Source organism: Zonotrichia albicollis, chromosome 5, assembly GCF_047830755.1.
Source record: "Zonotrichia albicollis isolate bZonAlb1 chromosome 5, bZonAlb1.hap1, whole genome shotgun sequence".
In the NCBI taxonomy this organism is placed as follows: domain Eukaryota; kingdom Metazoa; phylum Chordata; class Aves; order Passeriformes; family Passerellidae; genus Zonotrichia; species Zonotrichia albicollis.
Genome location: NC_133823.1, coordinates 22371891 through 22391313, shown reverse-complemented (window position 1 = coordinate 22391313; position 19423 = coordinate 22371891).

The window sequence follows — 19423 nt, the reverse complement described above, 5'->3', positions numbered from 1 at the left end:
GAGCAGCATGGGCAGCAGGGCAGGGAGGGGATTCTGCCCCTCTGCTCTGCTCTGCTCTTCACCTGCAGGGCTGCATCAGCTCTGGGGTGTCCAGCACAGGAGGGACAAGGACCTGTTGGAGTGAGTCCTGAGCAGGCCAGAGAGCTGATGAGAGGGCTGAAGCACCCCTCCTATAAAGACAAGCTGAGAGAGTTGAAGCAGACACAGATGTTCTCAGTAAACAAGCAGGAGCTATCCCTGCGCAACAGCAGTGACCTCCTCCCTCTCAGTTGTCCCCATGGCTAAGACCAACTATGAATTCTGAAATGCCTCAAAACTTCTCTTAATGGACTACAGGTCAGCCAAAACTAAGATCTCAGTGTTCAGGGCTATAGCTGCCCATCCTGCAGATTCTACTTGATCTTCCATCTTTTCTGCTTCTGACCTGTCTCATGTAGGAAATCTTCATTCAAAGCAACTTTTCCTCCTCAACAGAGCTAGGGTGCTCAGCTAATAGAATGATTTGTTTCTGAGGTCTTGTTTCAGACTCCCAATACACTTCACTAGGTGCCTCAAAGGAGCTAAAGAAAGAATAGTTAAAGAAAATCAAATTTCCCTGCCAATGTAACACCTACAGAAGTAAGGCAACACAATATCAGCACCCCCTGGGACCCCTTGAAACTCTAGATGTGCTTGAAGTTTGTTGCCTTTGGGACAGGGCAGCTTGGCTCTATGCAGCACTCAATATGCTTAAGTGGTGAGCATAGTGGCGCTAGATTAATGGTTAGACTTGGTGAGCATAGAGGTCTTTCCAACCTTAATAATTCTGTGATTCTATTGAGAGATACTGACAGAGCTTTGCCCACTGCACCAAACACTTAAACTACATTTGCCACTAGGGAGTTGGATGTGGAGAAGCAAAAAAGCTCAGCAGTATGCAGGCTCACCTTTTGTTTCACACAAGTACAAGAAGAAGAATTCTGCTGTTTTTGTCTTTAGAGAAAATCTATTTGGAATTGCGTCCTACATGACCTAGTTTGCTCTTTGCTTCCTTGGAATTAATTTTTCTTTTGCCTGTTTCAGACAAAGGATCACACTGTGCACTCACTACTAAAAATACAGAGTAAGTAATATTTAACATCTACAGTCAGCTTTTGCTTTGCACTGAGCCACCCATAGGCAGACCCCTACAAAACTGAAGGGAGGTCAGTGCAAAAATTATCAAAATGCTGCCAATCTCTTTGTATTAGCTATTCCCACAAATACAGATATCCACAACAAGGGAAACACATGTGGCTAAACAAAGCAGTTTGAAATCCTGCCCTTATACTGCCCATAGGACATGACTATGAAGTTGCTATAATGAAGACAGCACTATTTTTCTGGCAGGGAGTTACTGCTTCCATAAAAAACTATACTACTGAAAGAAGAGACCTGTGCCTCAGGATACTACAGTGGAAGTGGCAATTAAGAGTACATAGCTCATTGCCCTCTTTATGATATACACAATTATATAATAACCAGTTATTACACAGTGCTATTTTTCACAGTCTGCTTTTCCATATGTGCCATTTTAGAAAAACAATAAATAACCAGAGATGTTCTTCCCAATAGATTGGACTGCCTGAGGTTATTTACACACTAGAGATTCAATGCTCAGAAAGCTTTAAATAAACTGAGCCCAAATAAAGGAAATCAAATGCACCATTAGAGGAATAGAAGAGGATTTATTTTCTCAAGGCAGTGCTCTACAGGATCTGTGCATCAGTTGCAGATGTAAGTACAAAATGAACATAGTGCATTCCGAGCTAAAGTGTGCTGGTAAATGGGAATTGCTAATAGTAGGCTGGATACATATTGCTTCACACCTGCTACTCTGTCCTTCACCAAGCAAAAAGGGACAGCTTTTCTTCTCAGTTCCTCCCAGTCTCACAAATCCATTTGCTCTTCCATGCAAAGGATAGAAACAAGGACAATGGAAAGAAAGACATAGTAATCACTCACACTGAACTTCTTTCCCTCAGGTCTGTTTAAATTTATTTCCCTCAGCTCTGTTGTGCTATCTGCTGACAGGAAAACAAAGGGTGTGGGTAGACTTAAAAAGGGGATTGATTAGTTTTGATGCGGGAATCAGAATTAAAATGCTGGCAACTATTGATGAAAGTTTCCTACTTGACTTGTAGGAAAGTCATGAAAAGTCATGAAAAGCTTGCAAGACTTGCAAGAGCGTGTTGATCTAGTCAACTATACTGAGTAAAAACATTATAGGTCTTCACAGAGAAAAGGAAAATACACGTGTTTTTCCTTCAAAATAGACATTTTCAACAGGATGTTTCAGATAAAAATTCACAATTAACATCAGATTCTTCATCTCCATGAATCCTATCTGAGACTTTAGATTTAGATTGATAACAGTTCACCAGTTTTCAGGAAACTGTCATTTTCTATACAAACTCTAAACTTTCCTTAAACCTTTTGCAGATGCATCTCTTTTTGCAGTTTACACAACCCAGGATAAGAGCGACTTTTAACTGCTGACAGGACATCAGTCACACCAAGGTGGATATTAGACTCAATCGTGAAGATTTCTGACTCCTCCTCTTTGATCCCCAGTGACCACAACATACTGCCTGAGAGATATTGACTTGGAAAATAAGAAATAAGAGGGTTATTAGTGCAGCTGCTGGTTTTTTCTGCCATTCATAGAACAATATTTTTCACATGAAGTCTATAATTTCAAGAACAATAAGCCTCTAGAAATTCAAATATTTTTGGGGCTACAATGAAGAAGCCTGAACTCCCAGGCAGTTCTGCTGTTGGAAGAATTCTACACAAATTTATGGTGTTTCATTAGCAGACCCAGACAGAGTCCTGTTTAGCAGGAAAACAGGAGAGAGATTCTGTGGTCTAGTGAAAAGTATTGAAGAAAACAGTCCTAGCCCTTGCAGGAGCTTACAATAGAACCAGTCCAGAGAGCAGTGCTTAGAGGGAAGACACTGCAGTGTTTCAAGGGTGTTATTGTACAGTTCACCCTGGACTGTAGATAAGATCTACGATTGGATGCATTATAACTGGGAATTTTAAAGCAAGAAGCAAATGTTTACAAACGGGGGAAAAGTGTCACTCTCCAATATGGAGGTTGTTTAATGGACTGGGTGAAGAGATTTTCAGCTTTATACAAGACATTTTTATAGTTGGACTGTGTTTGTTAAACTTGCATTAAATTCATCACTGGTGTAATCCCAATGACATTAGGCACTAAAATCAACCACTGGTTGGGGCTTTTCAGTTACTACAGCTTCAGTTAGACTAATTTCCTCACCCTGAGACTAATCAAGGAAGCACACAGGTCTCAAAGAGGGAAAAGAATGGATTAAAATGGACTTAGTGTTGGAGGCACTGCTTTCCCATAGATATTTCACCCCTGGTCTTGACCCAGATGAGAGATACAGCTCTATAGAGTGTCCAAGCAAAATAAGGATTCAGAAATAAGCAGTTTTCTAGCTAAAAATCAGTGCAGTAGATATTTCTAGATTGCTGTAGAAATCCTGAAATCAGCCTCCATAACAGAATCTGACTGAAAAATATATTCCAATCCATTAAAAGAGCAGGAAAAAAGCATCTGTGGGTGGATCATATGGTGAATGACAGAGTTTGAAGACCTTGTTATGCTCAGGTCTTCTCACTGGGTTTAGGGCAAGGTTGTTTGATTCTCTCTGGGTGGCATGTGGGAGAAACAACAATACTCTCAGAAGCTTCAGTGACAAACTTTTACTTGCAAACTTTAGAACACTAAGGTAGAATAATGTACTAGGCAAATTTTAAAACAGCATACAGACAAAGTACGGTACTTCATAAACTTTAAAATGCAAACTTATCCAACTTTAACTTATTCAGACATAAGGCACTTACTGAGGCATTGACTGGGATCTTTTAGTCTGGCTTGCAATATATTTGGAGAAGAAGTTAGAAGGAGACGGAGAGAAAGAAGGAAAGAGAAAGAAAGGATAACAGTAGAAAAATATCCCCATGTATCTTTACCTAGATTTCATTTGTGTTCAATCTATTGATTGCATCTACCTTTTACCCAGAAGCTTATTACATTAAATGTAGTATGCAATTCCCTTGTACTGTATTTAAAAACAAGATTTATAATTAAAAATAAATGTTTTATGAGAAAGACTGACTATATGAAATTCACCTGAAGTTAATGGATACTCAGCTGGGACAAAAGAGACAGGTGAGGGTTTTTTCAAGCTTAGGCAGCTAGAAAAAAAAACAATCCCAAGACAAATATTAAAATTTATATCTGTATAGAGGAACAAAAACCTTTGTGTAAACTAGTTGCAATGGTGTTGGGAGATCTGTTTTTATTTCTATTCTGTATAATAGAAAAATTCACAGTCTGACAGATAGGATACCAAATCTAATGTAAAATTCCCATTCTGGCATCAACTCCTGATTTCATCACTTTAATAGAGCCTCAGTAACTTCAAGAGAACTTTAAATTGTCTTCACAAGTCTCTCTTAGTTTCTTTGATCACATTTCAGTCAGTTATATGATGAGAACTGGTGAAGTATGCTCGGTGTAAATTCAGACTTGGCCTTTTGTACAGATTTATAATTGGAGATGAACATTCCAGAGTGATATAAATAGCCATCAAAACCTAATTGAGGACAGCCTCAGTGTAAAGAACTGAGAGATAAGAATGAGACTACACAGAGATACTCAAACTTGTGATTTAAAAACTAGTTAATATATTTTTTTTCTTTGAAAAAAGGAGAGAGTGATAAGAAAGAAAAAGCTCTTCTGACATGGTTTGCAGCTGAGAGAACTCTGTCACCCAGATGTAACAAATGGGATTCTACAGCAAGGAGAGGAATTCAGTAAACAGGAGGAGGGTGTTACTTGACCAATTAAATCTGCCAAAACTCTAAAATCTCAAAGGTCATGTCCAATATAAAGAAGTGCTAGGATAATTAATTAAAAATTTAAGAATTGATTTCCTCAAAGAAGCAAAAAACGAAGAAAAGACAAGGAAGAAATTACAATCAGCAGACAAAGATGTACAAAGTTTCAGGGAAGAGAAAAAAGAGGACCCATGAAATGTAAAATGTGGACATAAGTTGATAAAAATTAGGAAAACCCCAAAGAGTTCTGGAAATTCACACTGACTTTGCAAGAGAGATTAATGATTTAATTCTTTGACATCAAAGCCTTATCTGTCCTGAGGATGATACACTCATGGATTTAATCTCTGGGTAAATGAAACCTTAGTTATTTTGAAAGACAGAACACTTGGTGGATGAGAATTTAATTCCAGCTCCTCACAAGTAAGATTCAGAGTCAGAAAGGAAGAAATTCCTCATGACTATTAAGGATTACACACTTGGTTGTTGCTATTTATGTGGAAAGTGATGACACTAGGATGAAATGTTAGGATGCAGAAGTGGGAGACTGGAGGATTTGATCTAATAGATTTGCAAGGGGAACTTTTTTTAAAATGACCATTATTTTTAAATTAAAACTAGGTCTGTTAGTTCTCTGCCTCTTTAATGACTTTTAAGATATTCTAAACTATTTGTACTTTTGAGGAAGAGGAAAAGACGCAGTGTGATATTTTATGTGGTGGTGCTATAAATGTTCACTAGTTCCATATACAAACATCAATCTAGTTCTGCTATTCAGGGTGTTTAGGTGTTGAACTCTGGCAGCAGCCAGTGGATGAACTCTGGAGATCTACACCACTGCTCATCTTCTAAGAATCTGACAAGTAGGTTTTTAGATATTTGAATGATATTTTTAGGACAATCAAAGTTTTCAGAAGAAATCACACTCACTCAGAGAGCACTATGAGGTTATGGGACAAATTCAACCCTGGGAATCCTAGTGGAAGCCAGCCAGTACTTTTATTGCCAAAAGAGAACTCTGTGTAAGTTTAGGAGGTGACACTGAGAATGCTAAGCACAACAACAAGGAGACACAAAACAAGAGTAGTTTAAAGACAATTGTACCACATCCCTGCTGTGTCACTGAAAAAAACATTTCACTGGTTTCAGTAAGTCATGGTCAAAATTTAGTGGAATAAATGCTCCAGGACAAGGTTTGCAAGGAGAAGGGGAGATCCTGACTATAGGCATAAAGGAAATGTAACTATTATTTAGTACACCTAGTCTTAGATCGCATAGAATCTCCTAGAATTTCCTGTTCAAAGTAAATCCTACATAGCCCTAGTTGAAGCAATTCCTACTGGAGGTACCATACATCCATAACACGTGCATTAAACTCCAACATTTTTTGTAAGATGAAGCAAAGAACTGAGCAGTATCAAAACTCAGAGGTAATTTTAACTTCATAATTACATCAGCTCAGTTGTAAGGGGTTGAGAAAGGAAACAGAAACCTGGCAAATGAGATAATATTTTTCTCAGTTTCATGATTTTCAGTGTTTCTATCAGGACAAACAGAACAAACAAAAAACATGTCTCTAGCCAGATAGAAATGCAGAAGAATATCCCATCATATTTTTCTATACCTGACCTGCACATTATTTTACATCTTCCTAAAGTTAAACAGCAACCATAAATACTTCAGAGATTTTCTTTCAGATAAAACATTCCCAAAGTCAGCAAATGCACCATACTCGTATGACTCGGAGGTGGACTTTTCTAGTAGGGACTCTCATTAAAATGTCCTAGTGAAGCATAAGCCTGAGCCTCACTGACTGCTAATAGGTCAATGAAGATAAAAAGTTCTTATTCCTTGCAGAAAACCAGCTAATCCTAAAGGCCTCTAACAAAGGCAACAAGTTGTGACATTCCATAAATGCACCACTCTGATATGTGGGCAAACCTATTGACTGAAGGTGAATAAACCCAAAATTCTGTGTTCATTTTCACTGAAAAGATCAACTGTCAGTTCTTTTTTTTTCAAGAACAGTAGGTGCATCTGGAGTTTTCTTTCTCCCCTAATAAACCTTGTGGAGGAAGAAGAAAAGGTCAGGAGCACTGGTGTAGAAAAAACTGCAGCAACCTAAAAAAAAAGCACTGAAGAATGGGCACGAGAGCAGCCTCGGAATATGTAAATACTCTTCATCTACTCCTGGTTCCTCAGAGGCTGCACAAAAGGCACTGGGCTTACACTGATTTAGGAGGATGGACTAGATAACCTCTCACCTTTCAGCCCTATTATTTTCCGTGAATCAGCAGAAAGAGAAACTCCCTTGGTTCTTGAGGTTCCAAATGCCCATTTTTCTTTTCAGGTGTCTAAATTATGTAAACACAGGAATCTTATCACTAGACACAAACCAGACCCCGCATAATTACAACACACATCAGTTATCAGTAGATTCTTGGTCCTGCTCCTATTGACTGCCTTAGTAGTCCAAACATATAGAATATACAATGCAAATCTTGTCATACACACAAAAATTCAGGAATAATGACTGTGGTGATTCTGCTTGTTGGATTTGATCATTGGTAATTTTGACAATTTTTGTCATCAAGGAAAGTCCATTTTGTTCATACGTGACCAATGTGAGCTAAGATTGCTTTCAAGGTATCTAACAACTACTGCAAGCATCTAAAATACCATTTATTTCATGCCTAACTTCATCTTTATCACATAGTGTAGCCTGTAAATACACATATTCTGAGACTTTATTAAACAGATTTTTACTGCCACAGACATCTTCACCATAAAAATAGATGTCTAGCTGTCAGGCTGACAAGCTTCTCTTTCATTACAACTGTTTTTATTGCATATTGAAAATGATACCAGCAAAGACAGGTGAAATGGACTCTTGATCAACACATACTGAACAGAAGGGTTTGCTCCATTTTGCCTGACGTTACCAGCTTTCTTCAAGCTGCACTCTCTGATCTTTTGTGAAAGTCACTTTGTGATCATTTCTGGCAGTGCCAAATTAGTCTCTGCTGTTTGGTAATAGAAGACAACCTGCTAGTTCCTTGAAGAAGCACACCAGCAGCACCATAAATTATAAACTTCCCAAAATCAAACATATACATGTTTCTTGTTTCAGCCTTGTCAGACAAGCTACAGAGATCTTTAACTTCAATTATTTGTAACTGCCTTGTAATCAGCATAAACTGTCCATATGGGAAACTTGACAAAACTGTCAATAATGCCTGCTTCACTGTAAATCTATGCCAAAGAACCTTCTGCTTGTAAAAATTAGACAATGATTTTAATTTTTCATTTCAGTTCCCTTCTCAGTATTTTGGGAAGAAAGGAATGGGCCTACCATTAGGTAAAAATGCAAGTCAAGGATGGATGCATGAGGAAAACACAGACAGCAATGAACTGGCAAGTGTAATGTGGTTTCCATTACTGAGCCCCCAGGCACGTATTTGACTGAAGCTTCTTCCATTTTTGCACACAGTTTGCAGCTGAATTATGTGTCACTAGTTTGGGAGTTTAGGCAGATTAAGGCTGGCATCTGATTTTTCAATAACACCTAGCAAACACTGGAATAATTTATGCTCCCATAGCCCCACTATACACTCAGAGTGCACAATTTAAACAGTAAAATGTAGGAGTTTGCGTCTGGGATGCTGAATTAATTTATTGCACAGCTCTGCAGTTTATTTCTGAAGTAAAACCTAAGCTCTCTTGAAATCAATAGGAATTTTACCACCTGCTTCTTCACAGCCCAGACTTATGACATGGGCTTGCACAGCAGAGGAAAAGAGACAAAAAATACATCCATAACATTTTTTGTTTGATACTTTTGGCTGAAATGGTCAGAACTTGAAGCCTCTATTAGGCACTGCCAGTATTTAAGTTTGGTCTAGTTTGGTCTCATGTGGCTTGGGCTACAAAGGGACATCCTCTGTGGCTCAGGAAAGCAGCAAAGGAAAAGCACTGCCCTCCTGGGAGCAGCTGCTCCCTTCAGGGAAGGGAGGGAGGGGAAGGGAAGGGCCCCTTCAAGGTGTGAAGAGAGCACTACACACTAGCAAAAGAGGGACAAAGGAGGCATTGCCAGACCAGACAGTTCATCCCAGGCATCTGCAAGCCTGGAAGTGGCAGGCTGTGGAGCTTTCCAAGTGGGCTGAGGTCTGTTTCTCACAGCCCAGATTTGGCACCAATTGAGCGTTGTTCCTTGGCAGTGTCCATACTGATTTAGATCACTGAAGTGAACAGGAAAAACAGTCCTCTCATCCCTGAAAGCAGTTTCTGCTCTGCTAGGGTTAAGCAATGCAGAGAAGATGGAAATCATGTAGTTTCTTTTGGGAATTACCAGCACAGCTGCCTGAGTCCTGTTCCTGTTTGTGACTTCTCAGCAACACACAGCTAGTGTAAATGATGTGGAAATGCTCCTCCCCATGCAATTACAGGCCTTTTAATTACTGTGATAGAAGCACTTTCACACAGAAAGCACTGGAAAAGCTGGTACTACTCATAAATTTCCCCCAGGAAAAATCAGCCATGAAAACTAAGCCATTTACAAATTTTGCTCAGAACTCTATGTGTTCTCTTTTTAGGACATCTCACATCCACTTTAAGACTATAGGGCACATGCAGTTATTCCAGCTAGACTATTGTATACCAAGGAGCTTGTGATCCATGCACTGGTTACCCAGAGCAGGCACAGACACATGCTGAGCTGTGCCACACTTATTTCTTGGCCTTTTGGATTGTGCTGTGCTCTACATGTCCCCTAAACTCAACTGATTAATCATAATGGAAAATCTTGATGATCACTATCACCTGGAACCAGTCATGATGCCTCAACATGTCCTTGTCTTTATCTTGAAAGGAAGCAGCTTATTTTACTTGTAAGAATGTCCTATCAAAACTTGAACATCTCCATGCCACTGAATCCCAGTCCTGAAGGGAAGTCTGCACAGTGTGCCATGTCCTGACCATAGGTCAGTCTGAAACCACATTTTTCTCGTGGTTCCCAGCATCAGAAGGGACACAAGGTTTTATAACTTGCTCTCACCTTTGGTGCTGAACAAACACCCCTGGTGCAAGACAATGTAGAGAAGGGATTTTCACATCTTTATTTTCTCCTATTACCTAAATACTCCTGGTGGCATATTAAGGAAGCTAATAAATGCTATTCAGCAGAAGCAAGGATGGGAGGATTTAACCCTAAACACAGCAAAATAGCTGACTTGCCAGACTGTTTGTCTTTTTCTTTACATCACATTTCCATCTGCTTCTTTGAAAACTCTTATGCTTATATCCAACCAGCCAATAATCCCACTCTGCACTTTGAGAGCCAAAGTTACCCAGTAACTCAGGTACTCAGGTTGCTCATAGTTCACTGAGATCAGATTTGATACCAAAGCTTTTCATGGAGTCAGATTGCAGGCTGCAGCTGTGAGAGCTATCCTCTTCTGAAATACATTCCACTGAACTTAGAAATGATAGAGAAAGAAATACAACGTGAAATTATAAACTCCTAGTCAATCCCAAACTTGTGTGGGGTTTGCCACTCCAGTTGCCTCTCTGTAAGTCTGTGGGGTTCATCTAAGGGTATGCAAAGAGCAGGCTGATGTCATCACAAGAGCTCTCTCAATGATTTTTGAAGTCTTGGGAATCTGGACATGTCCCAGTGGACTGGAACCTAGCAAGCATTTTCCCAATTTTCAAGAAGTCCAGAAGGGGTGGCCTGGAAACTATAGGTCTGTCAGTCTCATTTCAATTACTGGTAAAATTATAGAGAATATTCTGGGAGCTACTGAAGAGACAGATACTGATCTCTTCTCTCTGGTGACCAGTGACAGGACCCAAGGGAATGGCCTGAAATTGTGTCAGCAGAGGCTTAAGTTGGAGATCAGGCAAAAGCTCTTCACCTAGAGGGGAATTGGGCACTGGAACAGGTTCCCCAGGGAAGTGGTCACAGCACTGAACCTGACAGAGTTCAAGAAGCTTTTGGAAATGGTGATGGGATTTTTGGGGCTGTATGCACAGAACTAGGAGCTGACTTGATGACTCTTCCACCTCAGGATATTCTATAATATTTCATGAGTCTATGAAAGAGGCCTTTGCTTGCTGAGGAGCACAGACAGAATTATCTGTGTTCATTGAAGCTGTCTCAATGTGAAGGAGAAATGACTGTGAGCTCATAATAAGAAAGAAAAAATCAGAGAAGAATACATCAGCACATGCAAAATTAACAGCAGATGTGCTGCTATATAAACATGTATTTTAGAACCATAAAATATCCTGAATTAGAAGGTACCATTGACTTCCTGGAAATCTGGTGTCAGCCCTAGTTGCAGCTCACTTTAGTAGGTTGCATTTAAAGTGCTTCCCTTGTACTTGTAAAGGTTGTCTGAGTCCCCAGCTCTGAAAAGACCCTGAAATATCTTGAGGAGAGAAGCTCTTGATTCCTCAGCCAGGCAGCTGAAATTCAGGCATTTGTAAATGAGTTTCCTGTGTTGTGCCATCCCTCCAGTCCCTGCAGGCTGTGGTCTGGGGAGCTGGCAGGGAAGTGCAGCTGGCAGAGCTCCTGCTCCCTGAGCATGGGAGCGAGCAAGGCACCCACTGTCAGCTTCAACACCTGCTAGCTGGGAACAGAGCTCGCTGCAGTGATGCAATATCCATCCTATCACTTGCAAAAATACCCACATCTATATCTGTGATAAAGCTGAAGTCTTAGGTTTCTTGTAGTCAGTTTTCTGGTGACAGCTAATGCTGCTTATCATCCCTGTACACCTCATGCCCCTAAAGTTCTCTGAACAGCAGTGGATATGAACTGCAAATTCTCTTCTGCAAATGTACTGGGAATAACTTGCTGAAGATCCTATTAAAGAATATTACCTGTGGTGAGAGAGGTACCAATTTGGAGAAATCTGCTTTGCTGTAATAGGTTCCCAGAGCGGCTTTAAAGCAGAGTCTAACATTATTGCTTTCAAACATATAGAGTTTATATATTACCTGTTTTTTATTTATGCTTTTGGCATAGAAGTGCTAATGCACAAATTGCAAGAAATCCTATTTTTGCCAAAAAAGAGTCTGAGCAACAGTTAACACTTCTCAGCAAATAGGCCCATACACAAATCCTGACTATAAAAACAGTGAGGAGCAGCAAGCAGTTGGCCTTAGTTTATTCTTCAAGAGATTGTATCTGGGAACAAATGGCTTTTCAAAAAGCAGGAGTTTCAGGAAGCTTAAAAGTCTTAAAGCAGGCTTTTCTATTTTCCATCTTAAACACAGTGCTGCATTCTTGCTCAAAAACTTGTTAGCACAGCTGAGAAAACATGCTTGATAAAAAGGCATAACCCATCAACTCTAAAGATGGGATCAGGTCTTAGCATATGGAACTGAATTAAGGAAAAAAAGCTTCCAAAAATATTTGTGGGAGACACTGACTTTCTGTTCCTAATCTTCTTTCAAGGCTTATCTTGAATCTCTTCTTTCTTGCTTATTTGCATGTCTTTCAGTAATTACCTCTTTCCACCATTCATTTTACTGCTAAGCTCCATATTATTTGATATAATTTCCCCCTATTATTCAACATAATTTCCCCTTATTATTAATCTAGTTTTTATTTTTTTATTTCCACTTTGTGCTTGCATTTTTAAATGTCCTTATGACGGGTTTATTCTTCCAGGCTGCTCACACCCTGAAATGTTAGACATGACAGTTCAACGTGCCTGTGATCATCCTTCTCTAAAACAAGATATCTTTTCTTATCTTCCCACCTGTCCCACAAGTGCAGAACATTATGGGTCTTTTCTTATTCCCCTTCAAAAAGAAGCAAAACAGGTTGCCTCATTTTTGAAAGAGAGAGCGCAAGCTAACAGGTACTGCTTGTGTTTCTTCAGATACCTCTGCTTCTCCTGAAGTGATGAGCATCCCAGCAGGCCCCAAGCCTTTGCCATTTCTTTTGTAGTCTCTACTGCTGGTAAATCTTCCCTTGTTTCAGCACCGAAGGAAGAAGCACTTCTGTTCACAGACGGTCAGAGGGGAAAAAAACCAAACCACAGTGGGATTAAATCTACTGCTTCTTACTTAATTATTTTAAGATTTGAGCAGCTGGTGCTGCAAGAAATCAGCCACATGACCTCTTGCCTCCAAAAGAGCCTTTTGCTTCCAAAAGAGTTTCCACTTGAGTGCTGAGCTCTCAACTTCATCTCCAAGCAGGAGTCTGACTTGCCAGATGTCATAGAGGAATAAAATACTTTAAAAGTCTCTTTTCTACCTCCTAGACTGTCAGGTAACATCATTTTGCAGAGGCAGGTGCAGAAGCAAGCAAAACAAGCAGACATTGAGTGGCTTTACACTGAGCTGTTGTGAAACAACAGCTTTTTTTGAACAGACTTCCTAATCTATTAGTCTCTCTCGCCACACACAGACACACATGAGAAATACCTGTAGGCTGCCATCACTCCTGGTAACACAAGGCCAATTTATGCTTGGACTGTTGGACATTGTGTTATGCAATGTGACACCACACACATGCCTGGGAGAAGAGTTTGGAGCAAGGAACATTTTGGTATTGAAACTTGTTTCAGTTGAAGTGGCAGAGCAGAGAGGTCAGCAGAGCAAAGCAGTTGGATGTAGCTGCAGAGATTACTGGTGACACCTGTGACTGGCCAGTCAGGCAAATTCCTTCAGCACTCAGTGAGGGACAGCCACCACATCCCATGCAATTCACAGCAGGAAGCATTTTGTTAGCGACAATGCAACTCTTCTGGTATAACTTTCTCCCTCTCTGCTTCCATCACATACATCACTGGCTGCTTTTACATAGATATACATGTTCTCTTCCACCTTGCCTTCTACTTAATTTCCCCACTAACATCAACCTGGAGACTTCTGATTCACATGCACTTAAATTCCAAGTCCAGAAGAAGTCTTAAAGCTAAAACTTTGTTATGTCCAATATTAAACCACTGAGATGAAAGTAGCCAGTCCAAAAGTCCTAAGCAGCATCTCAAACCAAACTTTCAAGTCAGTAGGCAACTTCTAAAGACCAAGAGTTGAAAACATTGTTGTGCCAAGAAAGGGCAGGAAAAGTTAAAAGTGGAAGAAGAGCTCAGGGCACAGGGCAGAAAATACATATTCCTATTTAAAGCATTCCCATCTTAGGCATACTGAGATACACGTTACTAGATATAGTGTCATGCACACCTAACTCCTTCCAAACTCTTTGCATCCTGTTCCTAGGTGGTTACAAACAAAACACATAAGCAATATTTACAGTGCAATGCAGTCATGATCTATTAAGTGAGATAAGTAAGGTTCTGGGATGTTCTGCTGTCTTTGAAGTTGTCACATGCTACTCTTGATGCTTTACTGTACCTTTCCTAATGTCACAATTGTCTAATTGCAGTCAGACAGCACTGAGGAAAAGGATCCATGACTTTGTCTCGCATCAGCTCTTTTCTATCTAGCATGGTGCAGGCCTTCTCTTACTTGAGAACTCCTGGTATTACTGGAGAAGATTGAACCAGAAATATTTATAATTCTAAAAATCTCCTGACTTCAGGGCTGGTTTTGCTGAGTTCACAACACTGGGGTTTAGGCAGCCCTAGCAGGGGAATGAAACCATCAGCGTACTTACTGGAGAGTGTGTTTTACATCATCCCTGAAACTGAGGATTATGAAACTGACAGGAGAGGGAAATCCACGGTGTTAAAAATAGAATATTCATGTACATTTGAAAAGCCAAAAAATAGCTGAGCTCATTTCCCCTCTTGATCCATAATTCCCACTGTTTATGGACTATTTCAATTAATTTTTTTAAATCTTGAAACCTTATGAACATAGCTGAATCTAAAGTCAGTCTTTGGAAACTTAACTAGCATTTAAATGCTTCTAAATCTCAAGAGACTTCCAGATAAAACAATTCATCTATGTGCCCATATTTTTATTTTCCTGAAAGTGGGGCTGATATTTTCTCCCCATGATAGATACCAAAAATTATCCTTGAGAGAAAGCTTGTTCAATAGTTAAAAGTGTGGCTCAGACTCTGGAAACCTGCATTTGCATTTGTATTTGTATTCTGCTCTACTACAGGTGAGCCTTATGATGCTGGGCAATGCATTTGATAGTTCCTTGGCCCATTTTCCCTTCTCTAAACTGAAGAAAAGAATATTTGCATGCTTCATAGAAGAGTTAAGAGCATAAATTAATTAATATTTATGAGGTACAAAAGGGATTCTGATGAGTATCATAAAAAGGCTGACTTACAAACAAAACCCTCTCTGTGTTCTGCGTTTCCCCTGATATAGCTGTTTTCCTCTACTTTTTAAAGCAAGGACTTTTTTTTCCAGAGTAATATTTTTTAGTTGTGACATTTCTTGATTTTACTTGGGAACAATAAGTACTTGTACATTGCAGTTCCAGCAATTATTTTTATGCATGATATGCTATATATGAAACTTTCAGTGTCCTTTATAGCCAAGCAGAACAGAATAGTTTCTTTTAAGATTTATTTTTAAAGCCTGTGAAAAAGCACCAGACTTGCAGCTGACAAGGCAGAAGCATAGCACCTTTACACATAAAGCAGAGGGAGGATGGGAAGCAGAGAGAAGAGCATCATTTATGATTATCATTCAGTCCTCAGGAGGGCTGACTCATGGCTGAGACTGCAGAATCAAACCCAGTATGTACAAACTCTGCTTTCTTACTCCATCTGCACAACAGAGGTTTGCAAGGTGTCACTGAAGTTATTTTCAAGTTTAGGTGACAACCAAAAATAAACAAATCAGGTTGATGTCTCTCAAAAGAAAGCAAAGGAGCCTATTTTTTTCTTCTTAAAAGGTTAAACCTGAACCACTTTATTGGCATAAAACTCAGGAAACCTTTACCAGAATTTATGCCTGCTGAGAATTTTAACACTAGCTTTGCAAAGGAAATCATGTGCACAAGTTAAGTTTGTTTGATGACTGAATGTACTTATTTCTCTAGGTATATTTATGATGACACCCAAACATTATGTAGAAATGAGTCACACAGTGCTCTTCTAAAATTCACATAGGAAATATAAGCTTTCAAAATAGGAAGGGAAAGAAATCTTTTGACTACTGTAAAAAGCAGCTTTAAAAGCTTGAGAAAAGAAAGGAATTCAAAATCTTTTCCTATGCTTGAGCAGTATTAGGAATAATAGGAAGCAGTGTGACACCATTCAGACAAGCAGACTGGATAAGTAAGCTCCTAGTCAGGGGAATTCAGTCAGCTCTCCAATTATCCTTCCCTCTGAAAGTCACTGAGCTGGATGATAAAGAGCTATAGAAGAAGGAAGCATTTTAAGCCACATACTGCCCCTTGCAGGTCAAACAGAGTCCATGACAGCTGCATAAAGCAAGGATAGAACCACACAAATCCCTTGCCATGTAATACAGAGCTTCAGTGAGAGATTTGGTAGAGGTGCTCTGCAAGAATTTATTTGACATCTTTGAGAGAGAGCAAGTTTGAACAAAGTTAGCTTTGCAACCAAGGAGGAAGTTCTTAGCAGCAGGCATGTGTCTGCTGCATGTAACCAGGATAGCATGTTCAGCTGACTGGCAGCACAGCAGGATGTCCTGGTTTTTTCCACCACAGACATAAAGGTACAGAAACATCAGAATGTTGAGTAAATGCTCTTGGATGACAGAAACAACCAAGGACACAGCATGTGGTCAGCTTGGGACTGTACCAGGGTGATTCCTGGCCATGGGGAAAGACATGTGCATTTTAAATCCATCTTAATCACTCCTCAGGGTTTCTCTGGCTCCTGATGCCAGTCCATGCTGCCCTGGGACAGGTCTACACTGCACTGGCAGCAGCATTCCCTGTGGGGTGGCTCTGCTGGCAAGGAGTTGTGCCCTGTTCTTCCCCTTTGCTGAGGGAGAAGTGTAGATTTGGTAATTTAGGTTTCTGTGGCCATGAGTTACTTTTCTGTAAAAAAAAGATCTCTGTGGCTACTCATGCCAAGAGCTTGACTCCTCACCTGGAGAAAAACAAAAAAGCAGTTCAGGCTGCAGAATTCTGCAGATACCACGTACAGAGGAATGAAGGGAGAACCAACAATCAGGAGGGGAAGGAGGGCAGCAGATCTGCATTCCCTGCACACCATGGCTCCTGGAGCCTTGGAAGCAGGCAGATAGGCACAGTCAGGGTGACACCAGTTCAGTGTGTTCCACTTGGCACACTCCCCAGGTTGTGGTCCAGCAGAATTCCTCCTCAGGGGGCACTTTAAAGCTGCTCTCTGCATTTGAGCAGCACACACCTCCAGGGCTCTTGTGCTCTGCAAATTTGGAAAATGAAATATGGGAATGTTGGCCTCTGAGTCTACATCTCAATTTGTATTTGAAGGGAAGGGGATTCACAGACTTTCTGTTGAGCTTGGAGAAGGCAGTGAGTGGAGAAAAATGAGTCCAACACATATGTAAGAGGGGGCCCTCATCTCACAGCAGAGACACATTCCTGCTGACATTTAAAATTAATTTGTCAAAGGCACTGGAATTATATCCTAAATATCATATTCTAGCACATCCCTATTGTGCCTGTATGATATCATCACAATAACTTCCTACCCACAACCTGGGCTGATATAAAAAGCAAAAGTAGTAAGAAGTGTGAGATTATGAAAATAGTAGTCACTTTCCAGTCAGTAGGGTGATGGAGCACTTCAGCAAGAGAAGATCACTTGGGATTTGTGCTCTGGCTCACACGCTGCTGGACTCTGACCCGCTCAAACAAGTGGGCAAGAGAATTTTTTTACCTTGTTGAAAAGGTGACTGAACCATCTTGGTTTTAGTTTTTAGGTGCAAGGTCAGTTTATTGAACTGTTTCCATGAAGCATTAGGAATAAATGAGAAGCTTCTCTGACAAGGGAAGATTAAATAATGGTATTCACTAAATTAAGTGGAAGTAAAAAAAAATGGTGTGGAATTAATGGAACATACTCCTTGATGGGAAATTTAATTGCTCTATTTTAGTAGCAGATTATAAAATGTTTCATTGACAGACAGATAATAATCATAGAACTTAAAGTAATTATTTACACTGTAGGCATCTGAGACAGTGCCCTGTCCCATGTGTGACATGCTCAGGTCACACATTCAGTTGCACACCCCCACAAGGAGTCCATTTTTGACCTTCATGGGCACATCAGGGCCCACTGTGTACAGTTCATCCTCACACTTTCTTCTCCTTTCATGCCTTTCATTCTTCATCTTAGCGTAGCACACTGCATTATGCATGTTATAATTCTGCTTCAGTGCCCCAAACGCCAGAGGGCCAGAGAAGCCAGAGGTTCTTTTTGTGAGTTTAAGTTTCACAGAATTTTTGTGCCATGAGGGGAGAGCCTGCTACTGACTAAAGAATCTGAAGTAAATGTGCTCTGCACAAAGTAATCTATTTATGCGACAGGTTTTGGCAGAAGCCTTTCCTGAAGACCTAAGACACACTGCTGTAAAAATAAGTTGAACCCCCAGAAATATTGATATTTCTTCATTCATGTTCAAGTCTAGGCTATCACATAGCCTTCTTTGGACATCTATAGAAATACTGATCTATCCCAGCTGCTCAAGATGCTTGTCTGGGACATGAAAGAGATGAAAACTTGGACCCAGGAATCCTCCATATCAGGAAAAGGCTGGAACTTGAGACTCTGAGTAACCTGGTTCTACTGAAATGTTATTTACCCGTGGCAGGGGGCTTGGAACTATATGATCTTTAACATCCCTTACAACCCAGACCCTATGATTCTAATTTTTATGAATGATATGCAATTTTATAGGCACCATTTAAAGATAAAAATATAGTGGTATAGTGTGCAAGTGACAAGAGCACTTAAAAGCCCTATTAGCCAAGAGAAAAAGAATGAAATTTTAGGATTTTTCACAGGTAACAGAAAGAACTGTTTGAGTATATATTGAGTATATATATTATATACAACTATAATTAGTTCTATCATATAGAATTAATGCTTCACTTGGACTTGGCTGGAATGGCTAGAATGATGTAGCTGCATTTAGTAAAAGATAAGAGTCATGAAAGGAAGGAACTTCTTAAGTGTCTGGGGCCAAGAAATAGCTTCATCCTTCCATGTATTTATTACAAGGACATAACAGTTTAGTTATCTACTTCTTGGACATTTTGAGTAAATTTTTACTTTGAAGACCACTAAGGAAAATAAGTAAGTTGTAAGTTTAAATGTTAGGAGAGCTAAGGTGAAATAATCAAACATCTCAGTGTAGTATAACTCCTAAACAATAATGATTTCTGAAGTAGTTTATTACCAAACAAGTATTTCTGATTATATCACACCTTTTTTATTAATTGAGTAGGGAATTTTGATAATTATCTTTGATCCATCCAGTTAAAGGCATCATATAAACATTTAAAAGCAACCAGCAGAGCATGAAGTCTGGGACTATGCAGGGCTATCAGTTCAGAAGGATGTGGTGTTGGCTTTATTTCAAGTCTCATAGATACTGATGCATTACTTAGCACACCAGTTCCTGATAACAGGAAT